This window comes from Suricata suricatta, chromosome 7 (genome assembly GCF_006229205.1).
Source record: "Suricata suricatta isolate VVHF042 chromosome 7, meerkat_22Aug2017_6uvM2_HiC, whole genome shotgun sequence".
Lineage (NCBI taxonomy): Eukaryota > Metazoa > Chordata > Mammalia > Carnivora > Herpestidae > Suricata > Suricata suricatta.
Window position 1 is genome coordinate 10773233 of NC_043706.1, and position 15171 is coordinate 10788403.

A 15171-nucleotide genomic window follows, 5' to 3' on the forward strand; every position below is an offset into this window, starting at 1 on the left:
AGTTATCAATTCACTGTATCATACACCTGAAACTGACGTAACACTGGGTGTCAACTCTACCCAAAAGAATTGTTTTTAATGTAGGCTTTGTTCTTATGGAACCAGAAATGGATTTGGAAAAGTAATGTTTTTGCCAAATCTCCTAATTTAAGTCAAAAAGATGAAGAAAGAAAACCTACAAAAACACATTTTAGGGACATGTCAGTATTAGATTGGGGGTCGTAATAAGTTTGTTTTACAATAATAATCAAGAACAAAATCTACAGAGCATTTTATAAAGATTGAAATTCCCAACAATCTTTAAGAAACTGAATTTCCATCTGGGACAAAATAGATGAGCAACAAAGAAATGCTGGGTCACCAAAGGATGGCTTGGTCCTTGGTGCTCAGGGGACTGATCAGATACGTAAAATAAAGACAATGCCAATCTGCGTAGAGAGTTGGAAGTAAAATCCAGAAGGTACAGAATTAAGACTAAGAAGTTCACCTGGAATGAATGCCCTTCTCCTCACGACTCCAAGCATAGCCACAGCCAAGACCTAGCAACAGTCGAGAGGGGCCAAAAGATGGAGGGCAAGTACCAGTAAGAGATGGTCAACTGCTGCTCCATTGTATTGGACTGGTTTTCTCAATGAGAGCACGAGTCCTATTTTGGAGAACATGGTAGAATGTTCTAGGTATTACGGCGCCTCAATGCATGGTTATGTAGCTTCTCTATTTCCCCAACTCCACCATCGGCTGATTGAAAGGACTTAGGTTTTGAAAATCTGCTGTGCCTCGCTCCCCTGGGGGGGAGGGGGTGCTGCCGTGTAACAAAGAACATGCCAGTTCATCTTCCCCTCGAACTAGGCGCAGCTGGTAGGAAAGAAAAGGAAACCCATTTTAAAACATTTTAAAGCTACTCTCTATTCCAGACTATGAGACTGCTCTGTTTAGGATCTAAAATATGCTTACTTTAACCCATCTTTGTTGACACAGCCACAAACTTCAGCAAATACTGGAACCAGACTCAACTAGATTTCTTGTAAACTTTCATATGTGAGCAAAATCCCCCTTTGATTTTGCCGCATGTTCATCTGCTACATTTTTTTTACCAAGTTCTAAAAATGAAATCTTCTGGCATTCTCTATTCTGTATTTTAAGGTAAAAAGGGGGAAAAAAGCCAACTGGACAACACTTATCTATTTCAAGCTATAGTAAGTCTTGAACTTCATTTTCTGCAAAGTTTTCTGATAGTCTTCATTTTTCTCTTTTTTTTTTTTAATAAGCAGTCCTACTAATCCATGCTACTTTCTCTGACTCCCAAAATAATTAGTATAATTGAACTTATAATTGAACTTCTGGGCAGTCAGAGGGACCAGAAGCCAAGTTTCAGATTAGCATGGTAGGGGTTGGGATGTAGAAAGAGGGCATCTTTTGTTCCCCTCTCAAAGAAGGAGCCCCAAATGTGTTCACAGTTGGCTGACTCTCCACTCAGAGAAATGTGCTATCTTGTGTACAAAGCCAAGGGCTTGTATCCTCATATCTTTGTATCTCTCCTCAATCCTTCTGTCTGACCTGGTATCCTGCAGAAATCCAGGAGCCCTGAACCTCTTCTTCCTCGTGAAAGAATTGGCTACATAACCTTGGGCTTGCCTCTGGTAACTTCTCTGAGCTTCAGAGTCTTTGTCAGGAAAATCTGGGTAATACCTGCTCTACCTGAAAGCTTAGAAGTAGACCCTTCTCATTTTAGAGTTAAGCTAACTAGCTCAAGACCATCTAAAGAAAAAGGAAAGCAAATGCACTATGAAATTAACAGTGTTGCATGATAATTTTAATGTTGTGGCCTCTTCCAGCCCTTTGACTCCAGTTATGAAGGGTTTGGGGAATAGCAATGTGTTCTTCTTACAGCTGACTACCCATGCTCACCCCTCAGTGGCCCAGTTTTTTGATGTGGCCCCCAGACCAAGATTAAGAACAAGCCACAAGGCACTCTCCACCTATGACAACTGAGACAACCTCAGCCTCTTTTGGTACCTGTAACTCCAAACTCTCATATTCACAGCCCCATGTATTGGTAGGAAAGGAAAGGACCTCAAATATGTGATGAAACATCAACCTTGCAGTCAGATGAGCAGAAGTCATGTTTGACTATTTCAGACCAAACTGAAGAAGAAATGGCTATGCCCTCTTTCATCGTTTCCTCTTCCACCAGCTGGAAACAAGATTCCAAGATAGACAGGGCCACAAAATGGAAGTCCTTGAGTCACTGCATGGAAGAGAGATGCCCACCAACTAGGAACACCCACATTACATTGTTAAGGAGCAAGAAACAGACTTCTATTGCATCAAACCACGGACATTTGGGGCTTTGTTACAGTAGCTTTACCCAAATATTCACTCTCAAAAAATGCTTATTTTATTTAATTAGAGAATTCTGTGTAACAATGCTTAGTCCCTCTAAGGCCTCAATCATAAAGGAGAGGGAAGGAAAGGGGAGGCAAAGGAGGGAAAATGGAAGAGAGAAGGAAAGAAAGAGTGGGATGAAGGAAAAAACAAATGTATGCAATGCAGAACTGTGGTCAGACCACCACCTCACACATAAGCTGTCCCTGTCCTCATCAACTGAGTACACAAGACCCAGGTCATTAGTCAACTTTGCTACTGTACCCACGGTGCCTAAACATTCCCTGAGACACAGATTTTCAGTATGTGCTGAATTAACTAGTAAATACAATCATGAATTCATACCATGTCTTTGCTTCCTTATAAAATGATCCCAAGAAATCACATCTCCATAAGCCTACAGATTATGATACTCAATCGGGTACGAAATAATTTCTCACCTCCGAAGTTTTAAACAACATGCTAAGAATGCATCTGAATACCTAGGATGTTCCATGCGCTTTTTAGAACTCCTGTTCCCTGGGGGCTTGCTTCTGAAACAACGGCGTATTGCTTGTTATTAAAGAGCTCATACTCCATGGGGCTGGCTCTGAAGTAGATAAAAGGCAGAATTCTCCCTTCCTTATCCTAATCTCCAAAACAAGTTACTTATTATAAGAATTTTTAGAAAAACCTTCAGAAGATATTTTGGAGGAGGGAGATCAGGAGGAAGGAGAGATTTCTAAACAGAAAAGAATCATCCAATCTTAATATCAAGTAGGAGAAGAGACCACATGTAGTGATGAGACCAATTTAATCTACATCCTCCGGTCCGATGGTCCAATTATTGCAGTGTGTGTGTGTGTGTGTGTGTGTATATATATATATAAAGCTAAATTTTGCCCAGTCCTGCTAATCAGACAGCAACTCACTGTGTCTGTTTATCTCTAAACCATTACCCGTTGTACAGTAAATCTGCATTTCCAGAGATGGTCTAAAATAGAAACCCATGCTAGCTAAATTTGTTTTGGGACATATCAGGCAACAGCTAGAAATTTTTAAATGACCAACTTGTATTCCACCGAGGCCCTGAATGAATTGATTAGGGAAAAGCTAAAAATTGAATAGTATTTTCTGGAGTAGGCTAAGGTTAGAGCTGCCAGTGAAAATATGTAACTACCAGGAGAGCAGCTATCCATCAGAGCCGATTTTCCAATAGAAATGTGGAAAAAATGCAACTCAATGGAAAAGGGAAAGGTCTTCTTTTCCCATCTCAATGCCCCTTTCCAACTCGGTCAATGATGTAATTAAGTCCTCAGGAATACACGCAAACTCCCAGCACTCAAATGATGATCGGGGAGAATGAGTTTTCCCCACCAGCCAGAGGTTATTTCTCAGTTAAGACCACCTTTGATCAGAAGATGTGCGTGGCTCCTCTAAGAACGGACGGCACCCCACGGACCAATACTGCGTGATTGATTGGTTTCTAATATGGACTGTGTGGTGCTGCCATGAGGAGAGGGCTCTCTTGAGAGACAAGCCCAGCTATTGTTTGGCCGCTCTCCTGTTAGCGAGTGCCCTGCGGTAACCCTCGTGCTCTGAAATACTCATATTGGTTATTTCAAAGTTGGGTGCAGAATTGTGCTTTCCCGTGTCTGTCACTAATGACTTGCAGCTGTTGCTAATCTGTGCCTCTGATTTCCTTTGATTACTATGTGTATTGATGCCTGTGGTAAATAGGCATCTGCCAGGTGCCAGCACAATCAGGGGAAAAATATAAAAAGTTCCCTGTTTCGAATTCAATGTGACATTGTGCAAGTTGAGAGGCAGCCATTTAACTATTCAGAGGAACCCGCTTCCTGGGGCACCTCCGGCCTCCTGGCCAGGGACATTCCTCCCATTCCTACCCTCCCCCCATGATGCTGACTGTCTTTAGGATTGTTTTCAGCCAGAAGAGGGACAGTTTCCATACCCCATGACAACAGCAGAGCAAAATATCTCAGTTGGGTGGTTATGACCCAAGTTTCCAGGGAAAGAGTGAGTGACTAGCCCTTTGGCCAAGTTACGCTTTAAAGCACCACACCTGCCCCCATCCAGGTCCCAGGAGATTCTCCACAGCAGCTGTCCTGTGATTTTTCCGCCCGTGAGGAACACGTCTTACTCAGGGAGAGCAGTAGCACCATCTCCTCCAGGAAACCAGGTGTTAATCTTTGAGAAAGCAGAGCAACATGGAGGCTTTCCCAGAAATGACCCAACACTGGTCACGATCCAAGGCCACCACCTGCAGGTATATGGGAAGAAGCAGGAGCTTCTCGCAAGCATTTTTGTTTTGTTTTGGGTTTATTTTTTGGTTCTTTAGGGATGCTATGGACAGGAGCTGGGCTCTTCCACTTCCTACCCTGACCCAGAGACCTTAGAGCACAGTATGAAAGAAAGGGGTCTCCAGCTCCCCAGGTAGGGGCTCTCCTTCATGCCTTCCTCCACCCACCTTTACTGTAGGGGGGGGGTAAGAGAGGGAGGGGCCCTCCAGGACCGCACGTGATAGCTCTTCCTGCACCTCAGTAGGTGCTACTCTGCTATTCACAGTCATCTCCCCCTTCACCTGTGTAGATTTCTTGTTTTTTAAAAAAAAACCTTCTGTTGTTGATTCCCATCTGTTACTTTATCATCGCTAGAAAACAAATCAAGAGGCAGGTCCACTTTGCAGTTAGTTGTTAAGCTGCAAAGTGAAGCACCCCCAAGAAGGGACTAAAGAATGAATGGTGGTAGCACCTGTGTGGCTCAGTCAGTTAAGCCTCAAACTTAGCTCAAGTCATGATCTTGAGGTTCGTGAGTTTGAGCCCAGTGTCCAGGGCTCTGTGCTGGCAGCTCAGAGCCTAGAGCCTGTTTCAGATTCTATGTCTCCCTCTCTCTCCATCCCTCCCCCACTCACTTTGTCTCTCAAAAAAAAAAAAAAAAAGGATAAAGGGTAACCAATTGAATCCTAGAATATTGGGAGAAAAGTCCCAAGGTAGGTTGACATTCAACAGGTCATTTGAAACTTACAAAAATCTAACTTAAACATGAGCATCTGATAGATTTTTTAATCCCTGGTTGGGCAATTTAAAAACCCAGATGGTGGCAAGGACATTGATTTAAAAGTAGATCAAGAAATCTTGTTCCTGTTTGACAGAAGACCCAAGTGACCACTCTCAACATCTAACCCAAAAAATGGCTTCAAAAGAAAAAACTCAGCAAGATAGCATGCGCTAGGAATAGATAAAAGCAGCTAAAACATAAATGAAAGAGAACCTCGTATCAAGTCAGAAGTAATAATTATAAATGCCCCTTGGCCCAGTTCTTAAAAAAATCTTCATCTGGACACTGCAGGATTCAGAAAGAAAACTCTGAATCAAGCAAAGTACAAGATAATAAGAGGATACAGGATAATAAATTAACAAAACTGTGGGTCAACATTCTTGGAACGAGCTCTCATTCTCTGGGTATTCCAACAACAAATACTTGCAAAAAAGTTCTCTACACTGCATTTTAAGACAATGGTTAAAAAAAAATTCCCAGATGTAAACTAGGAGTCAAGTCAACATCTAAGATACAGAAAACACTGCCAAGAGGAGTGGTTGGAGGGAAAGGCATCAGAGACTGGATGCTGCCACTGCGCTTTAGCCAGACACTCAATGAAGAACGCAGAAACACATCTCTTCTCAAGGACAGCCAGACAACAGATGGAATCTGACGACGTGTAGAGTTGATGATCACCTAGAAAACCAGGAGTAAAAGGCCGGCTGGGGATATGTGTGACCCTATTAATACCAATCCACCCAGCCTCCGCCCCACCATCCACGTTCCCCAAAGGGGTGCAGTGTCAGGAACAACACACTCTCAGCCTCACAAACACTGGTGAAAAGTGAAATCTTTGGTTTCCAAGCTCCTGGATGGGACCTCTATTACCAGTAGCCCTACCAAATTTTCAGTTGCTGTCAACACACTTCAACACAGCATACTCCAGGGAGATCTGCAAAAGGAGCTCTGTCCAGTGTCTGAACCCTGCACGGGCAATGAGGTTGGCCAGAACCTGCTTCAGCAAGAGCCAATTGCAGCCAAATCAAGTGGCCATCTGGATCTTCTGCCAGCAGCCTCCCTCCTCCGTCCTCAACCACACTCAGGCCCCAGGACTTGGAGGAATTAGGTATCACAAAAGAAACCCACTAAGTGCGAACTCGGAGTGGTCACCCTTATTATTGCTTTCATCACTGGGAAGAGTTGTGTACATACCGAATGCATAGCATTACCAGTTCATTTAATTTGGGTCACTAGAATGGCAACTGCCTCTTTTCCTGAATATTTACACAGGAGTTTTGTGACTGGACTCCCAAATGGTAACATAAGCAGACTTATCACTGCAACCTGCTAAGCAGATTAAAAATGTAATAAAGAGGGCACATGGGTGGCTCCGTCGGCTAAGCGTTTGACTTCGGCTCAGGTCATGATCTCACAGTTAGTGCGTTCGAGCCCCGCATCAGGCTCTGTGCTGACAGCTCAGAGCCTGGATCCTGCTTCAGATTCTGTATCTCCCTCTCTCTCTGACCCTCCCCTGCTCATGCTCTCTCTCCTTCTCTAAAATAAATAAAAAGAGTAAAAAGAAAAAAAAATTGTAAATGTAATAAAGTAATTGAAGTAACAATTTTGAAAACCATGCTGAATACCATAGGCTCCCTTTTTAAAGATTCCTAGAATATATTAGCATATTGTGGACTAGGAGGAGTACTGGAGTTTAATAAAAATTAATAAAAGTTAATACTGTTTAATCTAGAATTTTCTAAATACATGTGATGGAAAATTCCATGTACAGGTGACACCTATAAAAATGCCAAAGAAACTATTTCAGGGGCATTCTATCTTCATATAGTCATTCATCTATATGAAAAGAGAACACTTTATTATTGACATGTTGTCAAATAGAAGTACTTCTAGGATAGGTTGTCATCTATATAATTTAGTCCATAAACTGGCTGTAAGATTTAATAAATCTTGGCAATAATCAAGAGAAGACAAAAGTTACTGTTCTGTTAAAATTCTCTGGCATGATGAGTTAATATAGGGTCTTTATTTCTCATTTGCTTAGGTTATATTTTGTGAAATATTTTATTTGCATCAACAAAAATGGGCAATGTTATTTTTGCCATAGAAGAAACGTGACCAAGGAAATTCTTTAAGTGTTTCATAATAAACATTCAGTCTCTGTGCCCTCACCCCCCAAAAAATCTCTATATAAGTATCTACTCAAATTTTAAAGACCTTCAATGTTAAAAAGAAATAAAAGCATGTAACAGACATGGAGAGTCTTGCTCCTTGTTTCCGAGCTTATTAAATTCAGCCAATAAAACAAGATAACTATGCTGAAAAATAAGGGCATAACACTCTCAATGCTGTAAAAATAAAAGAAGGCTAGCTCTCAGTTACAACCGGTAAAATCAGGAGGTGCTGGGTGGCTCAGTCGGTGAAGCATCTGACTCTTGGTTTTGACTCAGGGCATGATCTCTTGGTTTAGTGAGTCTGAGCCCCACATCAGGCTCTGTGCAGCACAGAACCTGCTTGGGAATCTCTCTCGAGACCTTCCTGCCTCTCTGCCCTTCCCACACTCACACTGTCTCTCAAAATAAACAAGTTTTTAATAAATTTAAAGAACTAGTAATATCAGGCGAATCTTCAGGAAATGGGTGTAGTTTGGCTAGAGCCCTGGAGAAGGAGTTGACCTTTAATAAGCAGACATAAGGGCAGGAAGAATATCACATGACTAGAAAACACTGCTGAATCAAAGAGACTGATCGCATTTATTTTTCTGGGTCCTGACTATGAGGGAGGACATTTGAAATGTGAAACTAAATTCAGTACACAAGAAAGGGCCAGTGAAGGTGTTTGAGAAAGCATCTCCAAGAGTTGAACCCTGAGAGCACATGTAGGGTGGATGAGGACAGCAGTCAGAGCAATGGTCCTCAGTGTGGTCCCCAGGGCAGCGGCAGCAGGCGCTGTGTCAAAAATGCACGTTCTCAGGCCTGCTCCAGACCTACCAAATCAGCATCTCTGAAAGTGGGGCCCAGAACCTGTTTTTATAAGTCCTTCTGGGGATTCTGATGCACACTCAAGTTCTAGACGACTGATCTAAAGACAGCAAAGTCATTTGCAGGATAATTGTAGCAATTGTCCAGTAAACCGGTGACGAGTTAATCCAGATACAATAATCATAGGAAGGTAAAGAATAGATGGAAAAGGAGCACCTGAGTGGCTCAGTCAGTTAAGCATCAGACTTCAGCTCAGGTCACGATCTCAGTTTGTGGGTTCAAGGTCCTCATCGGGCCCTGTGCTGAGAGCTCAGAGCCTGGAACTTGCTTTGGATTCTGTTTCTCTCTCTCTCTCTCTCTCTGTCCCTCCCCTACTCTCTCAAAAATAAATGTTTAAAAAAATAGATGGGGGAAATATAACTGACTTCACCAAAAGGGCAGAGATCTGGAGGAGGCAAGATCACCACGTCTTTTCAAATACTTTCCCAAATTTCCCAGATAGCCACAGCTCCCGTTTCCCCCCAGTGTGCGAGCGAGACTGTAGAAGTATAACTCAACAACATATGCAGACTGAGGACCTACAAGGAAGGAGGGATAGAGAGGATTCAAAAGAGCTCCAACTTTTAAACCTCAGAGATAGACAGAGGTCAGAAAAGTAGAGGACACCAACACAACAGGACAGATCCACGTTTACTTTTACTTATTTATGCCCCTACCTAGTGGCAAAAGGATTTTCAGACAATTATAAAAATTATTATTCAGTAAGTTTAAATAAAATAAATGAAGATGAAAATGAAGTATAGAAAAATGGGATGAAGCCATGACTGAGCCAGAAGAAAGCCATAAAAATTTGGTTCTTTCCACTCATGACCTCAAGAGTCAGAGGACCCATGAGAGCAAAGCAGATCAGTTCCTTATCTCGTTTCCTCTTCCTGAAACCAGGGAGAAATTGCAACCTTAGATCATGAAAGACGAGACAAAGTAGCAAACAATGTCCTTGATAGGGGCGTTGGAGAGGATTCTGTATAAAATTACCACATGGACCTGCATGTACCCTGAGAACAATGAAGTGAACGGGTTCTGCAGGAAGTGGAGAATGTGAATCTGAAGCTCAGGAAGAAAATAAGAATGAATTGAGAATTTTCCCACATGAAAGGGTGGCCTGGTGGGCAGATGACAACACAGTTGAAATACAATTGAAGGTCCGGTTGCTATTAGGGTTTATGCCTACAATACAGAGAACACTGCCTAAGCTCAGATAGGAAACTGTCCCCAAGATTATAGAACAGGTCTCAAACATGAATAATTAAAAATATAAAAATGTTTTCCTTTTGCGGGAAAAAAAATGAAGACTACCAAATTTTGCATTTCTACAACACTCATCTGATTACCATTCCAAAAGATTCAATATTGAACATCAACATTGATTTTTATTGACTAGCAATTGCCCTTAGTGACGTCATGCTGTAAAATTTCACTTATTGCTAATTTTTGCAGAAGAGGTCTATTGCATTAGATGTGGCAAATCCATTTTAAAACTACAATCCAAAAAAACTGTGTTGGGAAATCGTTTCTACAATAAATGTGATAGGACATGGACAAACTTAATCAGTTAAACTAGCGAATCAGTTAAATTAGAACAGAACTTTCTGATAAGGCTATTACTAAAAGGTAAAAATCTTCCACAGATTGCTGTATAAGGAAGGACTGATCCTGACTTTTATACATGATATATATGCATGTATATATATTCTTGGAAGGCAATGTCAAGTGGCTCACAGATCAAAGGAGACGTTGAGTAGAGATACAAGATCTAATAGGCAGACTGTACAGGGAACACTGTGGTCATCAGGATCAATCAGCCTCGAGGTTTTCCATTTTATGTTTGAGTCAAGGTTCCCCAGTCCCAGGACAGAGTCTGCTTCTCACGCCCATCTCTTGGCTAGAAAAGGCAGGGCCCCTGGATCAACAGCCCATCTCAAGCAGCCTTTCTTACAGCCTGAGAGGCCAGGTTGTGTTATGGCGAAAGGTAACAGGCCTACCACAAGCCACGGGTGCGCATTTCTGTCAGTGAAGCCAAAACCAATGCAGCTCTTGATCTGTAAGATGAATCCAACCATCATCCAGAATCTGTAGTCTGTTCACATGCACATCCCTTGAATATCTTAAGAAACCAGGGATTTGCTGCAGGTTATTACCACCTCAGGAGGAATCCTGATCAGATCAGGAAGATCTTTTTTCTTCGATGTGACAGGATCGTTTTGTCTTATTTCCACAGTTCATACAAAGTAAAGCTAAGTTCAAAAGAACAAGGAGTATTGTTCAACTGAGGCTTGAAATAGCCATCTTCATACCAAAATATTAATGCAAAAAAATAGTAATGCAAATTCAGACAATGGAATTTAAGTCCAAATGGCAGGAAGTAGAGTTTCAATACCTTCTATACTGTTTAAACAACACAGTTTTGAGTTTTATAATTTAGAAAGGATGCAGTAAATTAAGACTACTCAAAGGACAGGACAGGAGAGCAAGGAAATGATCAGAATAATAATGAAGAGAAATGGGGACATTTCATACAGAAAGGAGAGAACTCGGGGAGTCAATGACAATGGTCTTCAGAGTACTACACAGCAGTGCAAAGAAAACCTGAATGCACTCTCCAGAGAGAGAATCTAGTTCCTCCTCTTCTGATTTTGCTGTGTGATCAGGAACAAGTTGCTTACTGTCTCTGGCCCTTGATTGTCACATCTATAAAAGGAAGTGTTTTGTTGTGGCTAAAGGCAAGGATTTTAATCCGAGACCCTGATTCAGATCTCACATTCACTGTTTAGTGGTTAAGAGATTTGAGTAAATCTCTAATAAAGTAAGGACAAGTTGGAATCCCACTTAGAGTTTATTGTGAGAATTAAACATAAATAAGACCCTTGATACAGTGACTGACACATAGATCATACAGTTACTCAATTACCAATTTCCAACCAATGGTACCTCTTCAATAATAGGATTCTATGAAATATTCCATCCACCCTCCTGAAGAAAAAAAGGGACAAAGTTTTCTGTGGTGTTGTAGGTCCAGTGGCTAAAAATTATAGGTAAGTTGATTTTTCTTTAATCAAAGGAATCATTTCCTATTAACTGGAACTAGGAAGAGAACAAGGAACTTGTGAAGTAGCAAGGTTCCCAACACTGGAAACATTCTAAAGACAGGAGACAATGTCAACTGGAGACAGAACATCTTCATCTATTTTGTGTGAGTATAAGTATAGGAGGTGGCCTAGTAACTCAGATGTTGGTGAATTCCAGCCGAGTTCAGTACCAAGTGCAGTCATGGTTTATAATATTAATGTACCACTGCCCTCTAGTGTACAACCTACGGCAAAACCATGAATATGAAAACAGAACGGAAAATTTGTACAAGCACCGTGCGAAATTATTTCTAATGGACAAAAGTGAGCTTACTGATCATGGAGTAAAACCATCTCATTTCCAGATGAGGAGATGGGAATATAAAGCTACCTGATGAGCCCAAAGCCAGCTGCAGAGCTGAGACTGGAAAGCTGGCGCCCTGGCTCTCAAGAAAGAGCTCCTCTTGTTCTGTCACGTCCCTGCTACCGCAGCCCCAAGCCAGGGCTTGTAGGGAGAGCACCCCTCATCTGACCTCCAAGTCCTTGCTTCCAGCCACCTATCTGCCCCAGGAAAGTTCCCCCTTAGCAAGATAAGCCCAGTGTGTCCTCAATCACAAGTTCAAACACTTACAACTATTTTGCTGCAAAAACAATGGTTAATGAGGCCTTGTTGACAAGAACAGTCCATTATCAGCAAGCTAATGACCACTCAGGACGCAGCAGGGATGCCAGGCTGCAATTAGGTCTGCAGTGATGTACACACAGAAAGGACTCTGGTTATAATTAAACCTGATCCTTTAGTCCAATTGCTCATTAGAAAAGAAAATAAAACAAAACATGGTCCCCCCACAACAAGAAGGCCTAAAACTAGTACTTCTTTGGTCCAGGGATGGATTTTCTAGGCTGTTGATCTATTAGGCCAAGTGTCTGTCTCTGAGAGACCACTTGAGCTTAGAGTCACATTCAGAGTACTTTGAAATGAAAGGGGATTGTTTTTGTGTCTTAGTGATTTTTTTAATTTTTTTAATGTTTTTATTTTTGAGAGGTAGAGAGAGACAGTTCGAACAGGGGAGGGTCAAAGAGAGAGGGAGATATAGGATCTGAAGCAGGCTCCAGGCTCTGAGCTAGCTGTTAGCACAGAGCCCGACGCGGGGCTGGAACCCACGAACCGTGAGATCATGACCTGAGCTGAAGCCAGACGCTTAACCGACTGAGCCACCCAGGCGCCCCATGTGTCTTAGTGATTTTAAAAGTCATGACATCCCGACACACCAGATGGTGAACAGTCTTATTTTGCTGATCAGCATTTCCCAATTGCTTTTGCTATGAACCTGTGTAACTAAACATCAAAAACATGACTGGCAAAACCTCTTTAAGTGATGAAAAATAGGCGTTTAATACAAGAATACATAAGAGCACAAATCTTTCATAATAATTTCATAACAGAGGAGGGAATAGTCTATTGAATGGCAGGAGGATGCTTGTCAGGTGTCAGCATGGGCTCTGGAGCAAGCAGACCACCACTTACCTGACAGCTGTGCCCATTAATGCCTTTGGGACTTTGGCCAAGTAGTGTAAGTCTTTAAAGAGGATGATTTCACTTAGGGTTAAATGAAAGCTCATGTAAAGATCCTAGCAGATGCAAAAATAAAGGGATCCTCTTTCCATTACCCCCACTTTTCTCTCCCAAGATTCCAAAAATTTGTCTAAATCTAGAAAGAGGATGTTGCTACATCAGCAACCCAATGCCTTATGTAGGTAGGTCTTTTTTAGCCAGTTCCACTGACTTCCCTGGGATTTTAACTCTGCACAGTGTTGAGAGAAAGGTCAAGGGAAAAAAAAGAGAGTGAAGCTAGTGAGACTACAAAAGATTTGTTGTTTCCATTTAGTCCCATGTGCCCACTCCCCCCTCCCCAAACCACCACGCTCCTCCCGGCTTCTTTCCTGTAGCCGCTTCCAGATTTTCCTTCTTATTCTTGCCCCTTCACTCTTCATGTCCCAACCGCTCACTACTTTTTTTTTTTTTTTTTTAGTAGTTTATTGCCAAGTTGGATTCCATGTAACACCCAGTGCTCTTCCCCACAAGTGCCCCCCTCCATGCCCATTACCCCCCTTCCTTTTACCCCCTCCCCCTCCCCCTTACCACCTCCCGCTTCAGCCTTCTGTTTTCTGTATTCAAGAATCTCTCATGATTTGCCTCCCTCCCTCTCCCTCTTTTCCCCCTTCCCCTCCCCATGGGCCTCTGTTAAGTTTCTATTAGACCTATGAGTGCAAACATATGGCATCTGTCCTTCTCCGCCTGACTTATTTCGCTTAGCATGACACCCTCGAGGTCCATCCACTTTCCTACAAATGGCCAGATTTCATTCTTTCCCATTGCCCTGTAGTACTCTATTGTGTATACCACATCTTCTTGATCCATTCATCAGGTGATGGACATTTAGGCTCTTTCCATGATTTGGCTATTGTGGAAAGTACTGCCATGAACATTGGAGTACATGTGCCCCTATGCATCAGCACTTCTGTATCCCTTGGGTAGACCCTCAGCAGTGCTATTGCTGGGTCATAGGGGAGTTCTATCGATAGTTTGAGGAACCTCCACACTGTTTTCCAGTCCCAACCACTCACTCCTGACTAACCCTGTCCCTGGCTCCTGTCCTTTGGACTCCATGTGACCAGCATCCTTTAGAACTGTCCTCAAACTTCCTTTTCCTTACACTATACTTTCTCACACGTTCCTTCATTCCATTTATCTCTACTGGTCTCTTATTTGTCTGTCTAAAAGCCTTCTTAGGGTTTCTCTGCTCTTAATATTCAATCTTACAAGCCCTGAAATTGATACGCCTCCTTTCTAGCTAATAGGAAGGGTAAGCATTGTAAATATATAATTTTGAAAGGGTTCCAATGCTCAAGGGGCTTGTAATTTAGCTGTGGAGGCAAGACTGCTACTTCACTACAAACAATGGGGATCAATAAAAGGTAGTGGATAATGAAGTCCTAAATCGTGTTGTCAGACTCCGTTTCTATAGCAGGGGTGGGGGTAGGGGATGCAGAGAGAGAAGAGGAAATAACCCAAGGTAGGATAATTGGGGGAGAGGGGGGAGGACTTGAAGGGAGCACCAATGAGAATATCGCTGGTAGCAATTATTCAATAACTGTTTGGGTTTTGATTTTGATAGGAGATGAAATGTTAGCTAAGCTTTGGAAACTGTAAGATCACCGATTCTCCCTTCCATTTGACCATTACCACAAACACGTGGATTTTAAGGTATACCTTATTTCCCAGTTTAGCAATTCTGAAACAAGGATGTATCTTTTCATGAATACCTCAGCATGTATCAATTAATATGCAGTGCTTTCTTTGTGGTATATGAAATAATTGTATATCTGATAACTGACAGATTCTTAGATTCCATAAAACACAATATTCATTAAGCATCCAGTACGTTCCATGCTACTACGCCTCTGGGCTGAGGGGATGGGTGAACAAAAAATGCAAAGTTTCTCCTGTGGAGCTTGCCTTGTGATCGAGGAGATGAACCATAAGCCAATGGGCAAATAGGTGATACACTGAAACCAGGCACTGTGCCAGGCAGGGCAGGAACTAGATTGAAGCCTAGGTC

The 15171-nt window shown here is 42.1% G+C and overlaps 1 long non-coding RNA gene across 1 annotated transcript in view; it reads right to left on the minus strand.

Annotated features, from left to right (window-relative positions):
• Positions 1–5876: 5876 nt before the first annotated feature.
• Positions 5877–15171, minus strand: part of LOC115296324 — a 39070-nt gene continuing 29775 nt past the window's right edge. Inside the window, exon 2 of the long non-coding RNA XR_003910850.1 lies at positions 5877–6120. This is a non-coding gene — a long non-coding RNA (uncharacterized LOC115296324). The remainder of the gene's footprint in view (positions 6121–15171) is intronic.